Raw genomic sequence first — 19227 nt, forward strand, 5'->3', positions numbered from 1 at the left:
GGAAAGAGCTGTCAGAACAGTGAGAGCTGTTCTGTCCTGTGTAGAAATCATCCCTTCTCTCAGGAGCTGGACATTTCAACGGTCGAAAGGAAAACAAGACTTCAAAATTCCTTCTCAGAAAAACTATTCTGTTCTCTGGATTTAGAGCACTGTTCACCCCTGCCCGAATGCAGAAAGAAGCTTTTGTTACCATTTCAGACACAAGACCTACGGGCTGATCTCGTAAATGCCCTCAACTCTCACTGAAGTCAATAGGAGTTAAGGGTGCTCAGCACTTTCCAGGGTCAGGCCATGTATCACTTAAAAATAACTCATCAACATTAAACATCATTAAAGAAACTAATGCTCATTAACTAGCAATAGACCACTAGGAAAGGATCAATAGTTGTCTCCAAAATCATCTTACCTATTACAGTGTATGCATACTCTACCTAATGACAGTGAAGGATAGTGACACTGAATGATAGGTCACTGATGAGAGTGAATGGAAAGACTGCTTCTTAATTAATCAGGACAGTATTAGCAAAGAATCCCACTTAACAGGGATGCATTTGGGAGCCTAACCAGGTGATTAGGAGGAATGATGTTCTGACCCTTGGTGAAACAAAGTGGCGGCTTAAGAAGATGTACAGCGAACACCCTTTTTGTTCTGTTTCTCTTCAGAACTGAGGGCTTTATTTCATCTCATATTTTTCATGGCATTGCTTTTCTTTAGTTATCTCTTAATAACTGGAGAAAACTAATAATCAGGCAGGCAGATTCTGAGTCTGCCAATGGAGAGGATTCTGTGGTGTGGCACTAATTTGCAGTTCTGCCTGAACTGAATGGTTCCTGTTCTGCAGCCCCTGTTTAGGGGAAGCTTTTACCATATTTAACCAGAGCTGTGGCTTGCCCTGATGTGCCTTCAAGGCCATTAGCTGCCAGAGTGTGAACAGCTGAGTCTTGCATGCTTTGAATGATGTATAAAAGTATTGCAGAACTGGGCTCAGATTATGAATACAGTTTTCTTTTTTTGTTACCAAATTCTCCATATTCTCTTGTCTACATGATCTTATATTAAATCACAGAGACCTTCATGTGCAGAACATTTTCTGCAGAGATTATCTCATAGCAATTTTAAGAAAAAAGAAGCCACACAATCTCGTCTGCATTCCACTGGTACATAATAACCCTCCCATCTGACTGAATTTATTGTAAACCCTATAAACCTAAACCTCAAAGAATTCCAATGCCTTATGCATCTCTTCTGTTCTGATTTATGAGAAGTTGGTAATGTGCCATCTGGAGGTTTCACTGCCATTGAGAAGCATACTCAGCCCACAGTGGAAGCAAATAAGGCCAAAAGGAGAGAGGAGAGAAAATGTAGAGGAGGAGAAGATCCAGCCTCAAGGAAAAAGTGTCATGAACTCACACAGATAAAAACTACATTTCAAAGAAATCAGCTTTAACTTGCATGGTCGGCACATACACAACCGATAACCCAAGGTCTCAACCTAAGGACATTAGTAGCATTACAGAGCAATCCTTACACAAGGACAAGATGTTATTGAGCAATTTCTGTAATGTATTAGACACAAACAGATTTTTCCTCAAAACTGAAGTCATGTCAGGCTTCTTGCTTCACCTCTTTTAATTTTCTCTGAACAAACATATTTATCGTGGTGGTTTCAAGTAAATTTCCAATTCACATACTTTTTCTGTGAGACAACAAAAGGCTTACCTGGGGGAGCTTTTAGGTTAATTGGCTGATCTACACCCAAACCATCAGAGGTCTGAGACCCATTTTACTTACTGAAAAAATTATGCCTGGCTTTGATTTTATTCCTTTTTACTTAAAAGAAAATAATATTGAAAATTGTATGTCACCAAAGTCTTAACAACTAACCTATGAAGGGAGTAAATCATCTGTCAGGCTGGATCAAATCAGCAAGTCAGACACAGTACTGTGAAACATATGAGGCCACAAAATATGTTAAACCATCTTGTTAATACTAAAATAATCAACCCCAATACAATCGTAAACAGAATCCCTATTATATCCTAAAGAGGATATTAAGAAGGCAGCTGTTTGTTCATTCCAAATTTGAAAATACTGAAACAAAACCACTTTCTAACATCTTATGCATATCATCAGCATGGGTTATAAAGTTTTCTCTTTGAAAAGTTGCCTTCTTCTTCAAGTGTGAGCAAAACCTTGCCTCTTGGCTCTGTCTGCAACAGGGTTACTGAGATAGGGATGTTAATAACTCATCTAGCAGAAGAATCTCCTGTTTACAGAAAAAAAGTTTCACGGTGCATGAAAGGCAGGACCCCTTTTCCAATATACCTATCCATTTGTCTGCAGAACTCATAGATTTCTTCATGAACACTTGAATGGTGCTCATACCCACATCTACAATAGCCATAGTGTAAAAGTTCACAATTCTCAGCACAATTAAGACTTCTCCAGCAGCTTAGACAAAGGTTATTTTGTGGCAGCAGCAGAGTGAGATTCCCAGGTGTTGTCTTCTCCCTGATGTCTTCCAGCACTGAACCTGTGCAACTTTTAACCCTTCTTTCTTTACTGTGATGGTGATGAACAGGTTGCCCAGAGAAGCTGCGGCTGCCTCCTCACTGGGAGTGTCCAAGGGCATGTCGGATGGGGCTTTGAGCAACCTAGTCAAAGTGGTAAGTGTTCCTGCCCATGGCAGGACGGTTGGAACTAGATAATATTTAATTTAATATTTAAGATCTCATCCAACTCAAACCATTCTGTGATTCTGTGACTACTGTATACAGACAAAAGACTCAGAGATTCACCAGAGGGATGGGCTGCCAGTCTCTGCCTCTCCATCAGTGCTGAACACCAGACCAGAGTGACATTTCTGGCCAGAAGAAGAGTTTGGGACACAAACACCTGATCTGCCTCCTTTACTTCCCTTCTCTCTCCTCTTCCCTTCTGAGGCAGCCAAGGCAGGAGCAGCTCCTTCTGCACTTGTAGGATGAGGCAGGGCAGGATGAGCAAGGGACTCTTGGAGCTCCTGACTGGGATGAAGGAGAGACAGAGAGGCTATGGAAGGAACCAATGTGGGGATCTGCTCTGCCAAGAAAGGTGGGCTTTTGATACAGAAGTCTTCAATATTTCATGTAGCCCCAACCTAAATGATTCCTTGATTTCTTATCCCATCTGTCTGTCACCGTGCATAGCTTCTTTCGTGGTCAATGCTGAAAGCTGCATCTGTCTCAAAATAGGATGTTCAAAGAAGCTAAGAAGTTTTCATATAAAAGACAGTTTTTAAAAGTACATTATTACATCCAAATGTAATTAAAATATGTATTCACAAACTTTCCAACTCTTCATCTTTTCTGGAATCTAGTAAGTTTAGAGACATGAGGTAAAGTGTACCTTTCTTCTAGGTTCAGGAAGAGGCTAAAGAGTGATGAGCTGACTCCCCCTCAATCATCTGTATTGGATACCCTGGATTAGCAGCCTTCCTGAGATGTCTTCTGAACAAAGACACTAAAATTTATGTTCTCACCTCTCCAAGACTTTAGTCCAGATGAGACACTAGGTGCACTCTGTTCAGTCAAGTTCAGAACAGAACATACTTGTCTTAGACAAATTTGTGAAAGCATCATTTTATTGAGTTATTTAAAAATACATTATACTTTGAAGACTGTGGACTCTGCAAGTCTGACTTCCCCTTTGTCAAATACTGAAAAAAGAAAAATCTGATTTCAAGATCACGGTGGGTCTTTTATTTGTTTTGATGGATTTAGGGCAGCATTATGTTACCAATCAAAAAATACAAATAGGTTAAAAACAGTATCTTCCACTCCCAGGAGAATTCTCTAAGCAAAAATATGTTGGAAAACCCTTTGCACTTTTCTGGAACTGGAGACACTGTGCAGCAAAGACTGCAAGATTCCCCAGGACAGAGAAAAAATTAATAAAGGTACAGAATAGCTCAGTAGTTCATTGGCAAAGTGCTCAGCTAAGGAAGCCCTGGTTTTCTGCCTTTTGTCCTGTACGTATCACAGGCATAGCCAGAGGACACAGATACTGAGAGTGAGGGGGATCTGTGGGACCCGTGAAGTGGGAGCTGGAAAATAAACTTTTTTACTGTCAACTATTATCAGTGGTATATTCTTCATTTCACAAATGACCGAAAGGAATGTACCAAAACAAAACAGGGTATCGGCAGAAGAAGGAACATTCCACACTAAAAGTCCCCAGTTTCCAAACTGAGCTTTTACCTGGCTAAGCTCTCGTAACACCCATATGTCCATTGACTGAGCCATTGCAACTGCCCTGGTGAGTCTAAGTCAGAGTTTGCCACACTCCTCCATACGCCAGCAAGGGTTAGGAAAAAGAAGATATCACTTTCATTTATTTCTGTGGTTTCTTGATCTCAGAAAAAGCAGTTCAACACCTACAGAATACCTTCCCTGAGGAGATAACTGTACAAGCAAAGTTCAAGTATCCCATCATCGATTGCATGTGTTTCATACTAAGCTCCTTCAACTATAATGCACTTTCTACAATAGCTGATAGATTTTTTCCAGTCTTCCTCTGGGAGTCCTAAATGACTTTGCTAGAGAATTGCTAGACAATTGTAAAAAGCTCTTTTTCTCATTTCTTCACTAACAAAACTCAATTCTTGAATGAAATATTTGAAAATCTTTAGAAATACTTTATAATACATACTGAGTGTCTTTAAAAGATGAAAACTGTGCAAACAGTAGAGCACAGATGGTTATAGAAGAATATGGTAAATTGCTTTAACACTTTGATTTTCTAACCTCAGGATACCGCAGGTTGTGTAAACCCAAATCAAAATTCTCTGTGTACACTCTTATCAACCACTATGTTTATTCTGATGCAGAGGCCTTCATTCCAGTAAGCATCTCTGTCCAGAGAAGTATTGACATTTCTGCTTAAATTTAAACCTAAGTCCCATTCAGTAGGATACAAAGGACGTTTAAGCACCTGTATGCCTAAAAAGAGACTGACAGAGGGCATATCTGAGTCAGAATTTTATTAATGTTCCCTGAAGGTTGTATAAGATCAAATGGATAGATTGACTTGGCATTGTATTGCAGTGACTTTGTACAATGTTTGGGAAAATGAAGCCATTAATGTGATATCACCTGAATACTTTTTTTCATTGACACTGGGTAATAAAATGTGAAATGCTTTATTTCCCCAAATGAGGTCAGCACACATGTGGATAATTGCCTGAAACAAAATAATTTTTGTTTAATTGTCTAGGTAATTTGTTTGTTCAAGTTTTAAAAAGAAAAAAATAAAAATCCTGTCTTTTGACTTGTAAGAAGCCTTGATTTCATGATTGTTACTGCAGTCCCTACTGGAAATCTTCTGGTGGTTGGACTTAACTAACATAACAAAAAGCAGTTGTTCCCAGGCAGTTTTCAGTTTAATAAACCCTGAATTATTTAAGAGTCATCCTCTTTAACTACTTTCTCTCCAGGAGTGCAAAGCAGATTCATATTCACTCATTATAACTGCATTTATCTGTGCATTCATCCTTTTTTTTTTTGCCATCTGTCACATAACCAGCTGAAAAATTAAACATTAGAATTCTGTTTTGATGTCTGTTGTGCATCCCCACTTTATGTGGAAAAAAAGAAAGTATTCTATAGGCAAAGCATAAGGGACTAGAGAGATTCAAGAAAATATTGAGACAAACTTCTTTAGGAACATACTGGTAAAACTGGCATCTAGCTACAGTTTGGGGTTTTTTCCATCTTTGGTGCTAGATCCAGATTTTTGGATTTCTCCTGCTATAAAGAACACAAAGAGTTTGCATCTTAATGCCTTAGCATTTGATTGCCAAGCTTTCCACTTGGAACTCTCCACTTGAGTTCTCAGCAGGCAGGGCATGTCACATCTGGGTATGGACTTGGCAGGAGGAGCACTGGGCAGTACATGAGTCCTCTTCACCATCTTGCAGAAGCAGATCCTTATCCCAAGATCTGACACCACTCAGAGCATTCAGGTTGCCAGAGCTACATTTATGCCCAAGTACATGTCCAGCTTTTCAGGAACTGCCAAGAAGACCTCTGGCTTCTCTTTTCAGAAAGCTCCAAATATCTGCCAGAAGGAAAATTCATCGGCATAAAGGGGTGAGAGCCCTTGATACCGTACATATGTTAGAAGAGTTTTACTGATGTTAAAGTAACTTTGCACATTGCTCCAGTTGTGACTCTGGCCCACAACGTTTCAGACTAATAAAGCCTTAAATTCATAGCTTCACATCACTTAGCAGGGCTTTCAGTCCCTAATTTCAGTAAAATAAGTGCCACTCAAAGGCTGCATCACATTCCAGTTCTTCTCATAATAGCGGACACAGTAAGGAAACAGTGGACACTCTGCCATTTGGAACAATTACATCATGTATAGTCAAACAAGTAAAAAAAAGGGAAAAGAAAGCAACTAAATCAACACACTGGGCATCCATTCATTTTACTGTGTCATTTAGCATATGGCTACTCATGTGATCAAGACAGTAACTGGCATTTTTCCCAGTTAATTCACCTCTTTTCACTTTGTCCTCTGTCTTAACACCAGTCTTTCAGCAAGATTTCAGGTTGCAATTCCCCTTGGAGAATGAGTGGTCCTTTTTAAGAGAATGGAAAAAAACTTACCTTATTAATACATTAGACTAATTATGGTGTTATCTTAATGAACTAAAGGATCACAATAAAAAAAAAACAAACAAACAACCACATGCTCAAAATCAACTTAAATATTTTTTCTTTCTCTCTCTCTCGATGTAAATTACTAATGGAGTGAGGTTCTATAGCTATAAGAGCTGTCTTAATAAAGTAAGTAACTTCTTAAAAAGTAAGGGTTTTTTTTTCCTGAGGTTTGGTGGTTACAGTGATGTGAACTAACTAATACTTAACAGAGCTTAGCTGTGAATTATTCACTACAGATAAAAGGCAAAGAATGCCAACATTCTTCTGCATGCTCTTCTCAGTTACATTTCTGAAGATGCCCCCTCAATTTTAGTATCTATTCAGAATTACAGATTTGAAGTCTAGACATCTGTATTTCCCTGTCTTTTCTATATTTTTTTATATACATTATTTAGAAATTTAGATGCAACCTCAAAACACAGAAGGCTATTATGTTCAGTAAAAGCTGGATTCTATGTTGATGCAAATGTATTTAGCTGTAACTGATACCCATTGCATAAACAGAGTTTTCTGAAGGCAGCTGGGCTATATGGATTTGCATGATGAGAGCTCCAAACTGCAGAGCAGACAAGCAAACCCTGTTTCCGTGGAAAAGATCAAGAAAAATTAGTATTTCCAACATGTGTACATCCAGGTGGCTTAAGGTCTTTAAAGAATACAAAAACAATGCTGTTCAAACATTTTTTTTCCTCTACGTTGCTTCATTACCTGGTAATAAATTAGTAAAGGTAGGAGACTTTGTTTACACACCTGAAGTCCAGGAGGATAGCAATTCCCAGAGCTACATCCTACCTGAAATATTCAAGGACATGCAGCTGACACAGTGGGCCTCTGACTGCAAGACAGACAGCTCCAGGCCACAAAGCTGCTGTATAAAACTGTCTACACCTCCCTAAATTAGAACTGACAACCAGACATGGTTTTATAATGCTGCATTCTCAACTTCTGGACACCAAAGCCTATCCAGAAAAGGAAACATAGTACATTAGATTTTTTTTCCTTTATTTTCCTTTTTTTTTTTTTTTTTTTTTAAATTTTGGCCATTGTTTTTTCTCCTCTTCTTTTTACCCTCATTTTAAAATATAGCATTTGATACCTTTTTTTGTTTCTTTTTAGTAGCTAAGTCCTTTGAGGTTAAGCATTTAAAAGAAAAAAAAAAAAAAAACAACAAACCAGGAAATTTATGTTAATCCCACATGAATATGATACAGTGTTTTCATTAAAGTAGCTTGTTAAGAATAGGAGTTAAATTTAATAATAAACCACTGCATTAAATGGAAACAGAAATTTAATAATAAACCTCTGCATTAAAGGGAACCAGTAGGTAGAATAGAGGATTTGAAAAAAGATTCCTGGAGCTGCTTTGCAGACTTCCCTGAATTATCACTCTTAATGAGTCAATGAAGACTAATGTTTCAAAACTAGCCACTAATTTCAGGTGCCAGATTGCAACCTTCTCCAAAAAAGGGAATAATTTTGAGGGTCTGACTAGTTATAACACCCTATAAATTGAGTGTCTAGGGCATCTGACAATGAGGACTTAAAACCAACTGATTTTATCTGTTGCACACTTATGCCATAAGTATTTTGATTTATCAAAGCCTAACACTTCTGTTTTCAAGACAAAAGTATTCCATAGTAATGCACTAAATATCTGTTAAAAACTGCCATGAAAGTTGATGAGATGACAACTGGGAACTGAAGAGCTGCATGTTTGAAGAACTGCATGTTTGTGAACATAAATTCCAATCCAAAAACTTCTAAAAATGTGCAGTGTGACTTTTCTAGCTTTCCTCAATAACTATTAAATGACCTTACAGTGAACCTGGATTTTTATTTGCCTTTCACTGCTTGCCTTCAGTTTTTAATGGGAAGAGCCTGTCACAGCAGTTTGGTTTTCAGATCTGCCTTATTACAGCTTCATTTAAAAAATGAGCAAAATATTCTTGGGGAAGTCTTGCATTATTCTTTATTCTGCAACATATTTTGTTAGCAAGCTCACAGTAGTATCTAAAATAGTGTAAATCATCAGTTTTTAATCTGGCAGGAAGTAGATAGTGGCCCATTAAACTTCTGTAATTAAATTTCCTCTGAACTCCCCCATAGAACCATTATCTTAGTTTTCTAATTAACACAAGAGGAGGGAGTCAATTCAAAGTGATGGGATCTATAGCCATCCCTTTTCATTTTAATGACCTTTAATAAACTTTTATTACTATTGATATTGATAATCATAATACACCCTTTCCTCTGCAATGTGATTCTAAGGGCCTTGTCAAAAATTGAAAAATTCTTCCTTAAAGTTGGAGCATGGCAAATTACTCCATCCTCAAACACTCAGAATCCCCAACAACATCAGTGGGGGAAAAAAGACAATGTGTATGCATGTCCTCTCTCACACTGTCTCCAGTGGGCTATGCCTTGGTTCCAGGTCCACCACAGCCCTCTCCTCTCTCAGAAAAGCCTCTCCCAAAGGGGCTAACATGAGTGATAAATCATGGAGTGGCTCTGTGACAGATAACCATAAGGAATTATGCAGAGTTCATTGAACTTATTTTACTTCCAGCCCTACAGAGGTCAGACAGTAGAGAGGAGGATTAACCATCATTACAGACAGTCCTTCTTTCAACTTTTTATCAGTATCTTTTACACTAACTAACCATTTTTACATGGAGTTTTTATTGGTATGTCAACACTTCTAACCTCACTGCAGCCTCATTAGAGCATGTCTCGTATCTTGATAATCCTCTTTCATGTAAGCAGTTATGTATTACCATGTTATCAGTATTACCATAGCACAGGTTTCATTGCTAAAATGAGACACAAGGGTGACCAGAAGGACCTTCTCCGTGCTGGACATGCAAGGCAAAAGCCTCCGCAGCAGAAGGTACCTAATAGCAATAAATAAAGCCTGTGCCTATCTACACCTTCTTGGTGCAACCAGTTGAGGATCCTCACAGCATGAGGGCAGCTGTGAGCTCCTTCTTGCCAGTTTTACTGAGATCACAAAGCAGTTCTAGCTTAGGACTTTGGGAAGAAGGGCTACCTTCTCATGCACAGGGCTATTGGGAATGCCCACAGGTTGGTCTTGAACCTAAAACTCTATGTCTGGAAATAATCCTGTATAGGAATTTCTTTCCTTACCCCACACTGCTCTCAAGCATGTGTAGCGGGAGGAGCCATTCTTGCTCCTGAAGCTCGACGAGCTGCTGGCCTCTTCCAGGACTCCAGCCACCACACAGCGCTTCCAGGGTAGAAGTGTAGCAGGAAGAGCTTTTCTTGCTCCAGAGGCTCGACGAGCTGCTGGCCTCTCCATGCCTCGCACCAAAGTGAGCTGAGCTTTTCTCTGTGGGTGTGTGTCCCACCTTTATTGGTCCCCTGATCTTGCTCATGCCCAATAGGGGCCTGTCCTAATCAGGCACAGGTGAACTCACACCCACTCACTGGCAATTCGAGGCACCTGGTTTATCTTATTTCTCTACAAGCATGCACATATTTTTAAACGGGTGACCAATCCACACAACTACAACAACTCGTTCACCGAAATTATGTGGGTATCCACTCACCCCTGCACTTCCTATGGGCCTCTCAAGCTAGGCATGGGCACTTTGTCCTGTGGATGTAGGACAGTGCCAGCAATGGGTTTGAATGCCCTTCCCAGGCTTTCCTGCAGTCCCATGGGTCACACAGAAAAGCCTTTCTTTCTGACAGAGCACAGATGTCCACCTTGTAGAAGTGTCTCTTACTGAGCCACCTTGAACATGCAACCAATCTACAGCTGTTCACGGTCTGGTCTCTGTCCACAGATCAGTAACACAATGTCACTACCCAGTGTTTTGGATCTTTTGAATACCTCAATATTTTTGAGAGATTTTTAAGTTGGATCCAGAAGTTATCATTTGGGACTATATTCACTTTTCAGGAATTCTTCCTTATTTCAGGCTGTGAGCATTAGGATGATTAAAATCAAACAAAAGTTGTTTATATAACTACAGGCTTCAAAGGTAGAAAAAAAGTATATAAAATTACAGAAAAAATATTTTAAATTAAAGATACTAGAAAAAAAATTTTTTTGCAAATACAAAGGGTAAAATCTTAGTTTTGAAAGTCTGTTATTCAGACAGATGAAATCACAGGTGAAGCATATTGCGTTTAAAAAAGGATCACTCTATAAATATCCAAGAATCTTTACATGTTAACTGCAAATTACTTAGCCGTTAATACAATTGTAAAACACAAATAATACATTTCTCTGAGGGTACGAAAAAGAAATCTTCAATTAATAGCAACACTCTGTCACACCTGGTGGAATCCTAAATTTAGATTTGGTATAAAGCAGCCATTCAATTGAATTAGATAGCTTATTAAAGACTTGATCTTTACTTCAGTTGTTTAAACTACTGATGATCTAATGATCAGTATTTAAACCCAAGTTCTCCAAATGCAAGCAGAAATACTGCTTGTCCAATTTCAGTAACTTCAAAACATTTATTTGATGTTTGTGAGTGAACTTTGCATTTCCCTCCTATCCAGAGCTAACCAAGCTGGTTTCTGAAGTTGAGTAGTGGGTACAATCTGTGTGAAAGAGGAGAGAAATTGCTTCAAAATGAGATGTGCAAGAAAATTTGGCATATGCTGTTGAGGTGATTATGAGGTCTGTGTGAAAGCTGTAGTAGGTAAATTTCGGCTGGCACAGCATATAGATACACAAGAGAAAAAACACAGCCAACAGTGTGAACACAGGACAGGAACCAGCTGCCTGGATTTTGCCTCCTGAAAATCTAACAAGGAAAAGCATGAGGAGAGCTCCTCTGTGACTTACATGATTAGGGATATAGCAAAACACGGTTGAATGGTCAGCGAACATGATTTGTACCTGTGAGCAGAAGTCCATATGAAACTACTCCAAACAGGTACTGAGATGTCTTTACCACCACCACCCACTGAAATTTTTTTCTGTCCTTAGCACAGTGTGACCAGGAGTAGGGAAGTACATCTGCAGACAGGCTTTTCTGAGAGCACATCCAAAAAAGAAGCATGATAACTTTGGAAACGTTTAGGCTTGGGGGAGTGTTGTGTTGGGCTCAGACAGATTTTAAATCAGCAGGATCACATTTCCATCAGTGTTTGTTTCTATTTTGTCATTCAAAGAATTTTAAATAGAGGTTTTCAATGAATACAAATTCCAAAGTATTTCTGTCAGAGAAATCTGCATACTGAAACAGCCTAATGACATGCTCTTTCTTGAAAATATCTTCTAAGCATTGCCAGAAATTAATGTTTTAGAAGCAGGATACCTGCCAAATTGGCAAACACTCACAAATGGACTCAGATTTGCTTTTCTGACCACTGATGATGTCAGATGATCAGTTTATACCTTAAATGTGAAAGTGCAAAGTCCTCATAAATTCTGTATGTATGCATATACATAGGCTAAAATTCAAAGAGCAAAATTTAAAGATGAAACAAAAGATGAAGTGAAAGTGAGACATGATAAAGTTTAGGAAGACAGAAAAAATATATTTTCAGGACACAGGAATAATGAAGGGAGTGTGTTTTGCAGTGGGGCAGTACTATGATAACCCATTCTTGTATACAGATAACTGTTCTTAAGCAGCACCAAGGACAATGTCTTCAGATCACTTGAAAGGACCTCTAATTTCTTTGTAGATTTTTCAGAATGCTGCCTAAGTATACCATGAATATATGGACATTTTTCCTACGTCCAACAGATTACCTCTCTTACTCTTCACTAAAGAAATGAAGTCCTGCATGATAAAATTCCATTAACAAATATAATTTTTTTTATATTTCCCATTTTTGTAAATCATATTTTTCTCTAATTATTTGAAAATATAGATAACAATCACATTCTCATTAAAGGCTATTTGACTTTAATCAGTAAGTACAATAATTTGCTGATAAGAATTTAGGCCAAGTCAGGAAGAACACTCCAAGCATAGAAACATCTGTGATAAAACCATCAAGCAGCCTTTCTAACCATGTACCGAGTTCAAGGTCTCTGATAAGCCACCTGGCTATACCTACACACTCTGATAACCCCAAGCTGGTATTACATTGTTTAGCTAGGGAAGGTCTTGTTGCTGGGCACTGAGCTGATAGGCTTATGTGATATGAGACACAAGAATATTTGAATATCATGTAGGCAAAACATGCCCAGAAAGTCATGAGGATGGGCAACTTAATAAGGAAGGTTGGAAGTAACCAGTAACTTTGTATGTCAAAATGTCTGCATTTTTACTTCTTTAGGGTTGTCCTTCACTTCTGAGAAGCTTCTGTGGCAAAAGTCGGTCAAAATTTATTGCTCAAAACTCCCACTTTCTGCCTTCAGTCAACAAATACTGTCCGAATCCTGGATGCCAACCTGATATTATTCCTGCCTTCTTGCAGAACTTCTGAACTCACATATTATCTGTAAAGATATATCTGTTCATTTTTAATGTAATTTTCCATCGCTTCAGGAAAGTTTGGAAAAAAAATACCCAAAGAACACCAGCTAGATTTCCTGTACAAACACAACGTGCTTTTGCTTTGCTCCCCTTCCTGAGTTCTCATCTGCAGGTGTTGTGCTCAGTATGCAGCCATCTCACATCAGAGCTGTGTATCCCTCCTTTCTCACAAACAGCTCTCCTGTAGCTGCTCCCAGCTCCCCAGCTCTGATGTTCTGGTTTTGCCACCTAGGCTCAGGTCACCCTTACATCTCCCTTTTTTAAAAACAGAGTATGAGTGCTCTCATTCTGACCCCAGTCTCCCAGGAGCCACTGCATGTCTTGGCAATTGGCATCTGTAAGAATAACCTCTCATCTACCTTGGACATCAGTATTACATGCTGGTTTAATGCACTGAACTGATTTCAGCAAACATTGAGGAGGCAATAGACAGCTATTTATGGGCAAATGTGTGCCCTGAGATTATCAGGAGAACCTGTGTTTTTTTCACTTATGAGGCATCAGGTTGTATTTTGTTTGCATGGTCAGAAACGTAAAGCCTGCTTACATTAATGACATTCAAATATGCAAGAACCAGAGTGTGCTGTGATGTGATGTGATGGCAACACAGCACAAAGTAAAGAACAAGTAGGCACCAGGTCTGGAAACTTACTTCAGAATTTTACTCCTTATTGTTAGGCTGTACAATATTTAGGTTATTAATGAGTCAGCAAACGTTATCCATCTGCTTTTACAGACCATTTAAATTTTTCTTAAAACACGTTAAACTCTAAAAATAAATTCTGTTCTCCTAACATTATGAATTACTAGAAATGAAAGAACTGAATGATAAATGCAGCATTTTCTTTCTATTCAGGTTATCCACCCCTACAGAGAACATTGCATACAGTCAGTTTTACAGTTTTCTCATGATCAGTTCACATTCCATGTATATACAAGCTGTAGTTGAAATGGGAATTCAGAGGTACAAGTATAAAGTTTTGAGTACCATTAATGCATTGCAAATACCTTCCATAGGAAATTCTGGAATATCTGACTGAAATTTTATTATGGCATACCAGCATATTTTGTTCACTCTGGACTCTTTTGTTTCCACAAATAAGAAAAAGGAACAGAAAAGCATTTCATAAAAAAACCTGAATCTTCTTCTGTTCTAAAGATTTTGTTTCAGTGTTGTTTCATTATTTTTTCTTCTTCGGTCTCACTATTATGGAAACTTTGGAATTCTTGTGTCTTGGGTGTTGAGGCCATGGTTAACACTTCTCCAGAATAACTGAACACTGAAAAGATGGTATGATTTTCAATTTTCCAAGTAATGACTCAAGGGAATGTGGTACTAGACAGGTTTCATGCAAGATATTATAGAAAATTACTCATTAAATAAGAGAGAAGAGAATCAATGGATGGGTAATGTGCTTCAGAGCAAAATTCAAGGCATCTTGGAAGTGCAAGGAGGAGAGCGAGGCAAAAAAAAAGAACTGTTCAAAGTTTCTGACACATATTGTCTTGATCTAGAAAAAAAATCCAGGAAAAAAAGGAAAAGCCATCTCAGTGAGGGCTGTAGACATTCAGTCTGCTGCTGATGGAACAATATATTCTTATAAATGCAATTAGTGAATTTGGGTCCTGTAGGTACAATTCTTCATGCCCTTGATGGACATCTGTAGATTTTACTTCTTTTAAAAACCTGAGAGTGTAGCTTGCTTTGGCTGAGAAACAATTTCCAAGCTGGATGCAGTTGGCTATGAAGTCTGGCACGAAACCCTTGGTTAGGACACCTTTCACAGCCCTGCTTCTTTGTAAATTATTGCCATTGAGAAGTAATGACAAGCACTGAGAAGCAGCCAGTATAAACATCAAAATTCCTTCTCAGCCATCCCATCCCAAGGACTGTATTGCTCCATTCAGTCTTCAGCAGAATGCTCCACTGACTTCAATGAGGATTTAGCTATAGAAACCAGAAACGCTGGTATAATATTGTCACTTGCAAACAATGAGAATTTTTGGGGGTGTGAAGATATAATAAAATGAAAAACAGAAAGTCATTAACATTAGTAAACATTAGTTCTGGATTCCAATCATTTATTATTTGTAACAATTTTCTACACCTCTTCCTATTATTACAAAATATTACTGGTTGTAGTAAGTTTTAAAGAAAAAATTGCACATGAAATGCAATTATATTCTGCAAGGGTTAAATTTATAGTGAGCAGCATATGCCATTTGAATCTGAAAAATTCCTTGATTGATTTAATGAAAAATTTTCACAGGGAATAAATTCTATCCAATGCGTTGTTGGGCTATTTTACAGTTTCTGATTTGTGAGCTGCATGCTACTAAGATTTACAATAGAAAGTTCAGGATTGCAGTAATACTGTTTTGAGTATAACAAAATAAATTTTTAGGTTGACCTTGAATAATGTTCTAGTGGGTGGGATAAAGAAGTTCCCTATTTTTAAGGGTTTAGATGTATATTGACATTTTGGGATCCAGATGCAAATAAAAAGACACCCATCTTATAAAAGAATTAGGAACAACTTTACAGTGAAGCAATAAATATATCCATATGTATGAGAAAAACATTTATTAATAGAAGTTTACAGCATCCTTCAGTTTCTAATTAGTAACAAAGAAAAATGCTAGTAACAATACATGAGTAAACATGATTTATTAAATACTTTTACAGAATTATTGACTATTACTAGGCTTCCTTTCAATCTTTGTTATTCCTCTATCATAAGAACCATCCATGACCATTAGGAAACTACAACCGATGCAGCATTGAAGCCATAACTCATCCAGGTGTTAACTGCATTAAATAGCTTCAGTAGGTTTAGGATTTACTCTTTACTAACTAAAAGAAAAATTAGATCTACAATCACAGGATTACTCTCAGAAAAAGGAAATTAAATCTGTAGAGAAAGTAAAAGAATGAACATAAGAAATGCGTCAAAAATAGAACCTTGGCTGACTGTGAAATTTTATATTTTTTTCATTATGGGAAACTTCACTCATCCGTATTTGTCTTTTACAAAGGATTATGGATTGAGGACTACACCTCCATAAAATTTATATTTTGTCATCTGGTTTGATTGGTGGAATTGCATTGTTGAGAAGGATTCTGAGATCACATTAGCTGGGAAAGAGTAATGCACTACACCCACTGAAGAACAATACATGTTCTTATCTACCCAGGCAGGCAATCAATTCTCTAGTGCATATATCAATACAGGCTAGAAGTCCACTATTGGCAGATCATGTGGATGAGGTCTTGATACAGGCTTTACCAGCCACGACTACTATAGCTGAATTCACTGTAGGTTGAACAAAAAAGCAAGAAAACAAACAAGCTAACAAACGTAGAACAAACCCAACAACTGATTAGTTTACATCACTGTGAATTTATTTCCATAATATGATAACAAGTTTCTATGATATGATATGATAGCACATGTATCTCTTCCAGGAGAGAGGTCTTGAGTGGGAGGCTCAAGGTAATGTGCAGACAATGAAGGCATGGGATGCTAAGGACACACGTTTGTCACTGAAGACCCCAAGGCTATGAACAACTGCTCTGTCACCAACTGCCAGTGACAGATACACAGATCTAGAGCTGTATTGAATGTGTTTCAGGAGTAACAAGGCAAAAGAAATAGTATCTAACATACATAAAAGGCACAATCTCTAGTTAAGCCATAGTAGTGTAGGGTGCTTGCTCAAGGTGTAAACGTGCATTAGCAAATATTTACACATAACTCCAAGTAGGGAAGGAGAAATCATGCACATTCTTCCCCCTTCCCTTGCCTTCCCTTCCTTTCCCTCCTCTTTCATTCCATTTCCTTCCTTTCTTTCTCTCTTTCCTTTCTCATTTTCCTCTTCTGTAGAAATTAATCTGGACTAATACACTAATAACAATACTTCTGTCATGCTACTAAAATTTCAGTTATGCTAACAATAAATTACTGGCTTTACACATCCGTTTTGCTCATTGCAAGCTTTTCTTGTTACAAGCACAGCAATATTATGCAGTCTCTGAATTACAGATAGAGCAAGACTGATACGTCTGAGGGCCTATAAAGGAGGATAATTTTTGGCACCAGGGAAAGCACCAGTGTTGCAACTGAGGCAACTGTAATGCTGAGGAGCCCCTTAGGACTGAAGCAGCAATGGAGTGTTAACTGCTTGGATGCTGTGGGGACTATGGGTCTGGCTGTAGGTGCTGACATCACACCCAAGGCAATTTTTGACCCGAAGTACAAAGCAGAGGAGAGAACCATGTGTCACATTTCCCCTGAGCCCTCAGTCTCACCCTTATTGATGGGAAGGTCAGACAGGTTTAGCAACAGCCATTCATTCATAGGCATGCTCAGCCCATCTACATGTGAAGACTTTAAAGCTGATTTAGTCAAACTAGTAGAAACAATCATCTCAGAATTATTTTTATTTCAGCATAATTTTGGGGGAGCTTCTTTTTCTTTTAGATCAGAAGATCATAAAAGAAAGTAATGCAGTCAACACAAGGAAGTGTTCATCCAACCTTCTGTACCAACTTAACTAAACTACTTTCATCTTTAATCTCAAATGTGATTTTTAGAGACTTTCTTCTGCAGAAGGCAGCATTTCAGCTGAGCTTTTCTATCCACCTGGAAACATCTGAAAAGAAAAATTATCCTAATACCAACAGTCTAAGTTATTAGCATGACAGTTACTACTCTCTGTATTTCTATGGGACAGGGACTTAGTTTTAATTTCTTTTTGAGCACTCCAAGCTTTACTAATGATATCTGTGATCTACCTGCTATCACACCAAGCCACAAAAACCTGTTCTTACACAGATGTATGCACAGCTCTGCAAGTTGCAGGGAGCAGGGGGATTACTCATTATGAGGTCTCTGGCATGGCTACCAAAGAGACAGGACACCAGCTCACAGTTCTACTCTGCTATTTACTGTAGACATATACTTCTTTCTCAGCTCATTCCCATGCCTACATTTCTGGTCAGTGCATGATTTTTCTGTGTTAGTAAAAGAGAGGATGGAGAAGCAGCCACTCTGGTTTTCCCCCATAGCCTCTTTTATTAATTTCCCAAATCTTGGCAGTCTGATGTAGAGAAATTCAGCTTATTTGTTCCTGCTCGTGAGTTTATAAAACTCTCTGATTTGACCCTTCCCTCTCCTATTACAGTCATTTGAGTGAGGCACAAAGACTGTATTAATAACCCTCTTGGTGAGCTGCTATCTGCTAAGGGGCTCCAGGATCTTGCAGTTACTGAGTAGGAGTTTGCAGCCCACCAGTGCAGCAGAAAATGTATTATGAGCACACAAAGGAGGTTTCTGCTTTCGAGTGAATACAAACATGGGGATTTTTGTAAGTGGGGATGTGTATGCACAGCACAATGATGCTGAGTGAGCCAGGGTGGGAGAAGGTGTATTCAGGTCTGATAGAGGTCTAACAAAAGAGATTAGAGTTGAAACAAAGCAGTAACAGAAGTTAAGTGTTTTATTTCTGTCTTCTGGAAGAGTGCTTATGGATGACTGTTAACTGACATATGTATTACACAGCACAGCACATCCTTATACACATTAGATATCCATGTTGGGGGTTAAAGTTAAAAAGGAAAAAAGTTAAAAAGGAAAAAAAAAAAAGGAAAAAAAAAAGTTAAAAAGGAAAAAAAATCCATCCAAGAGTGAGTCAGAAATAAACAACTTCAAAATATAAAATGTGAATTAAATTAGAGGATTTGTCTGAGGATAAATTTTAGTAGAAAGGCTTATTTTTCTTAGTTTACAAGGGGTTCGCAAGAAACCTGCAGCTTGCCATTGGAGAAATTAAGTCTTCTGAATGCTTTATATTGTTTTGCCACCACTTTCATAATACTTGTTTATGTTTTAAGGAGGGGAAAATGTACAGCGAGGTGGAGTGGTTATTGACCAGATTGATCATGGGAACAAATCTGCTGGTGGTAACCTTGTTTAATGATATGTTGCTGGGCTCAGCACCTTGCTGAGGCTGTGATTCTTCACCGGCTGGGCCCGCATGATGGATCACGGTAGGA

The sequence above is a fragment of the Calypte anna genome, chromosome 3, assembly GCF_003957555.1.
Source record: "Calypte anna isolate BGI_N300 chromosome 3, bCalAnn1_v1.p, whole genome shotgun sequence".
Lineage (NCBI taxonomy): Eukaryota > Metazoa > Chordata > Aves > Apodiformes > Trochilidae > Calypte > Calypte anna.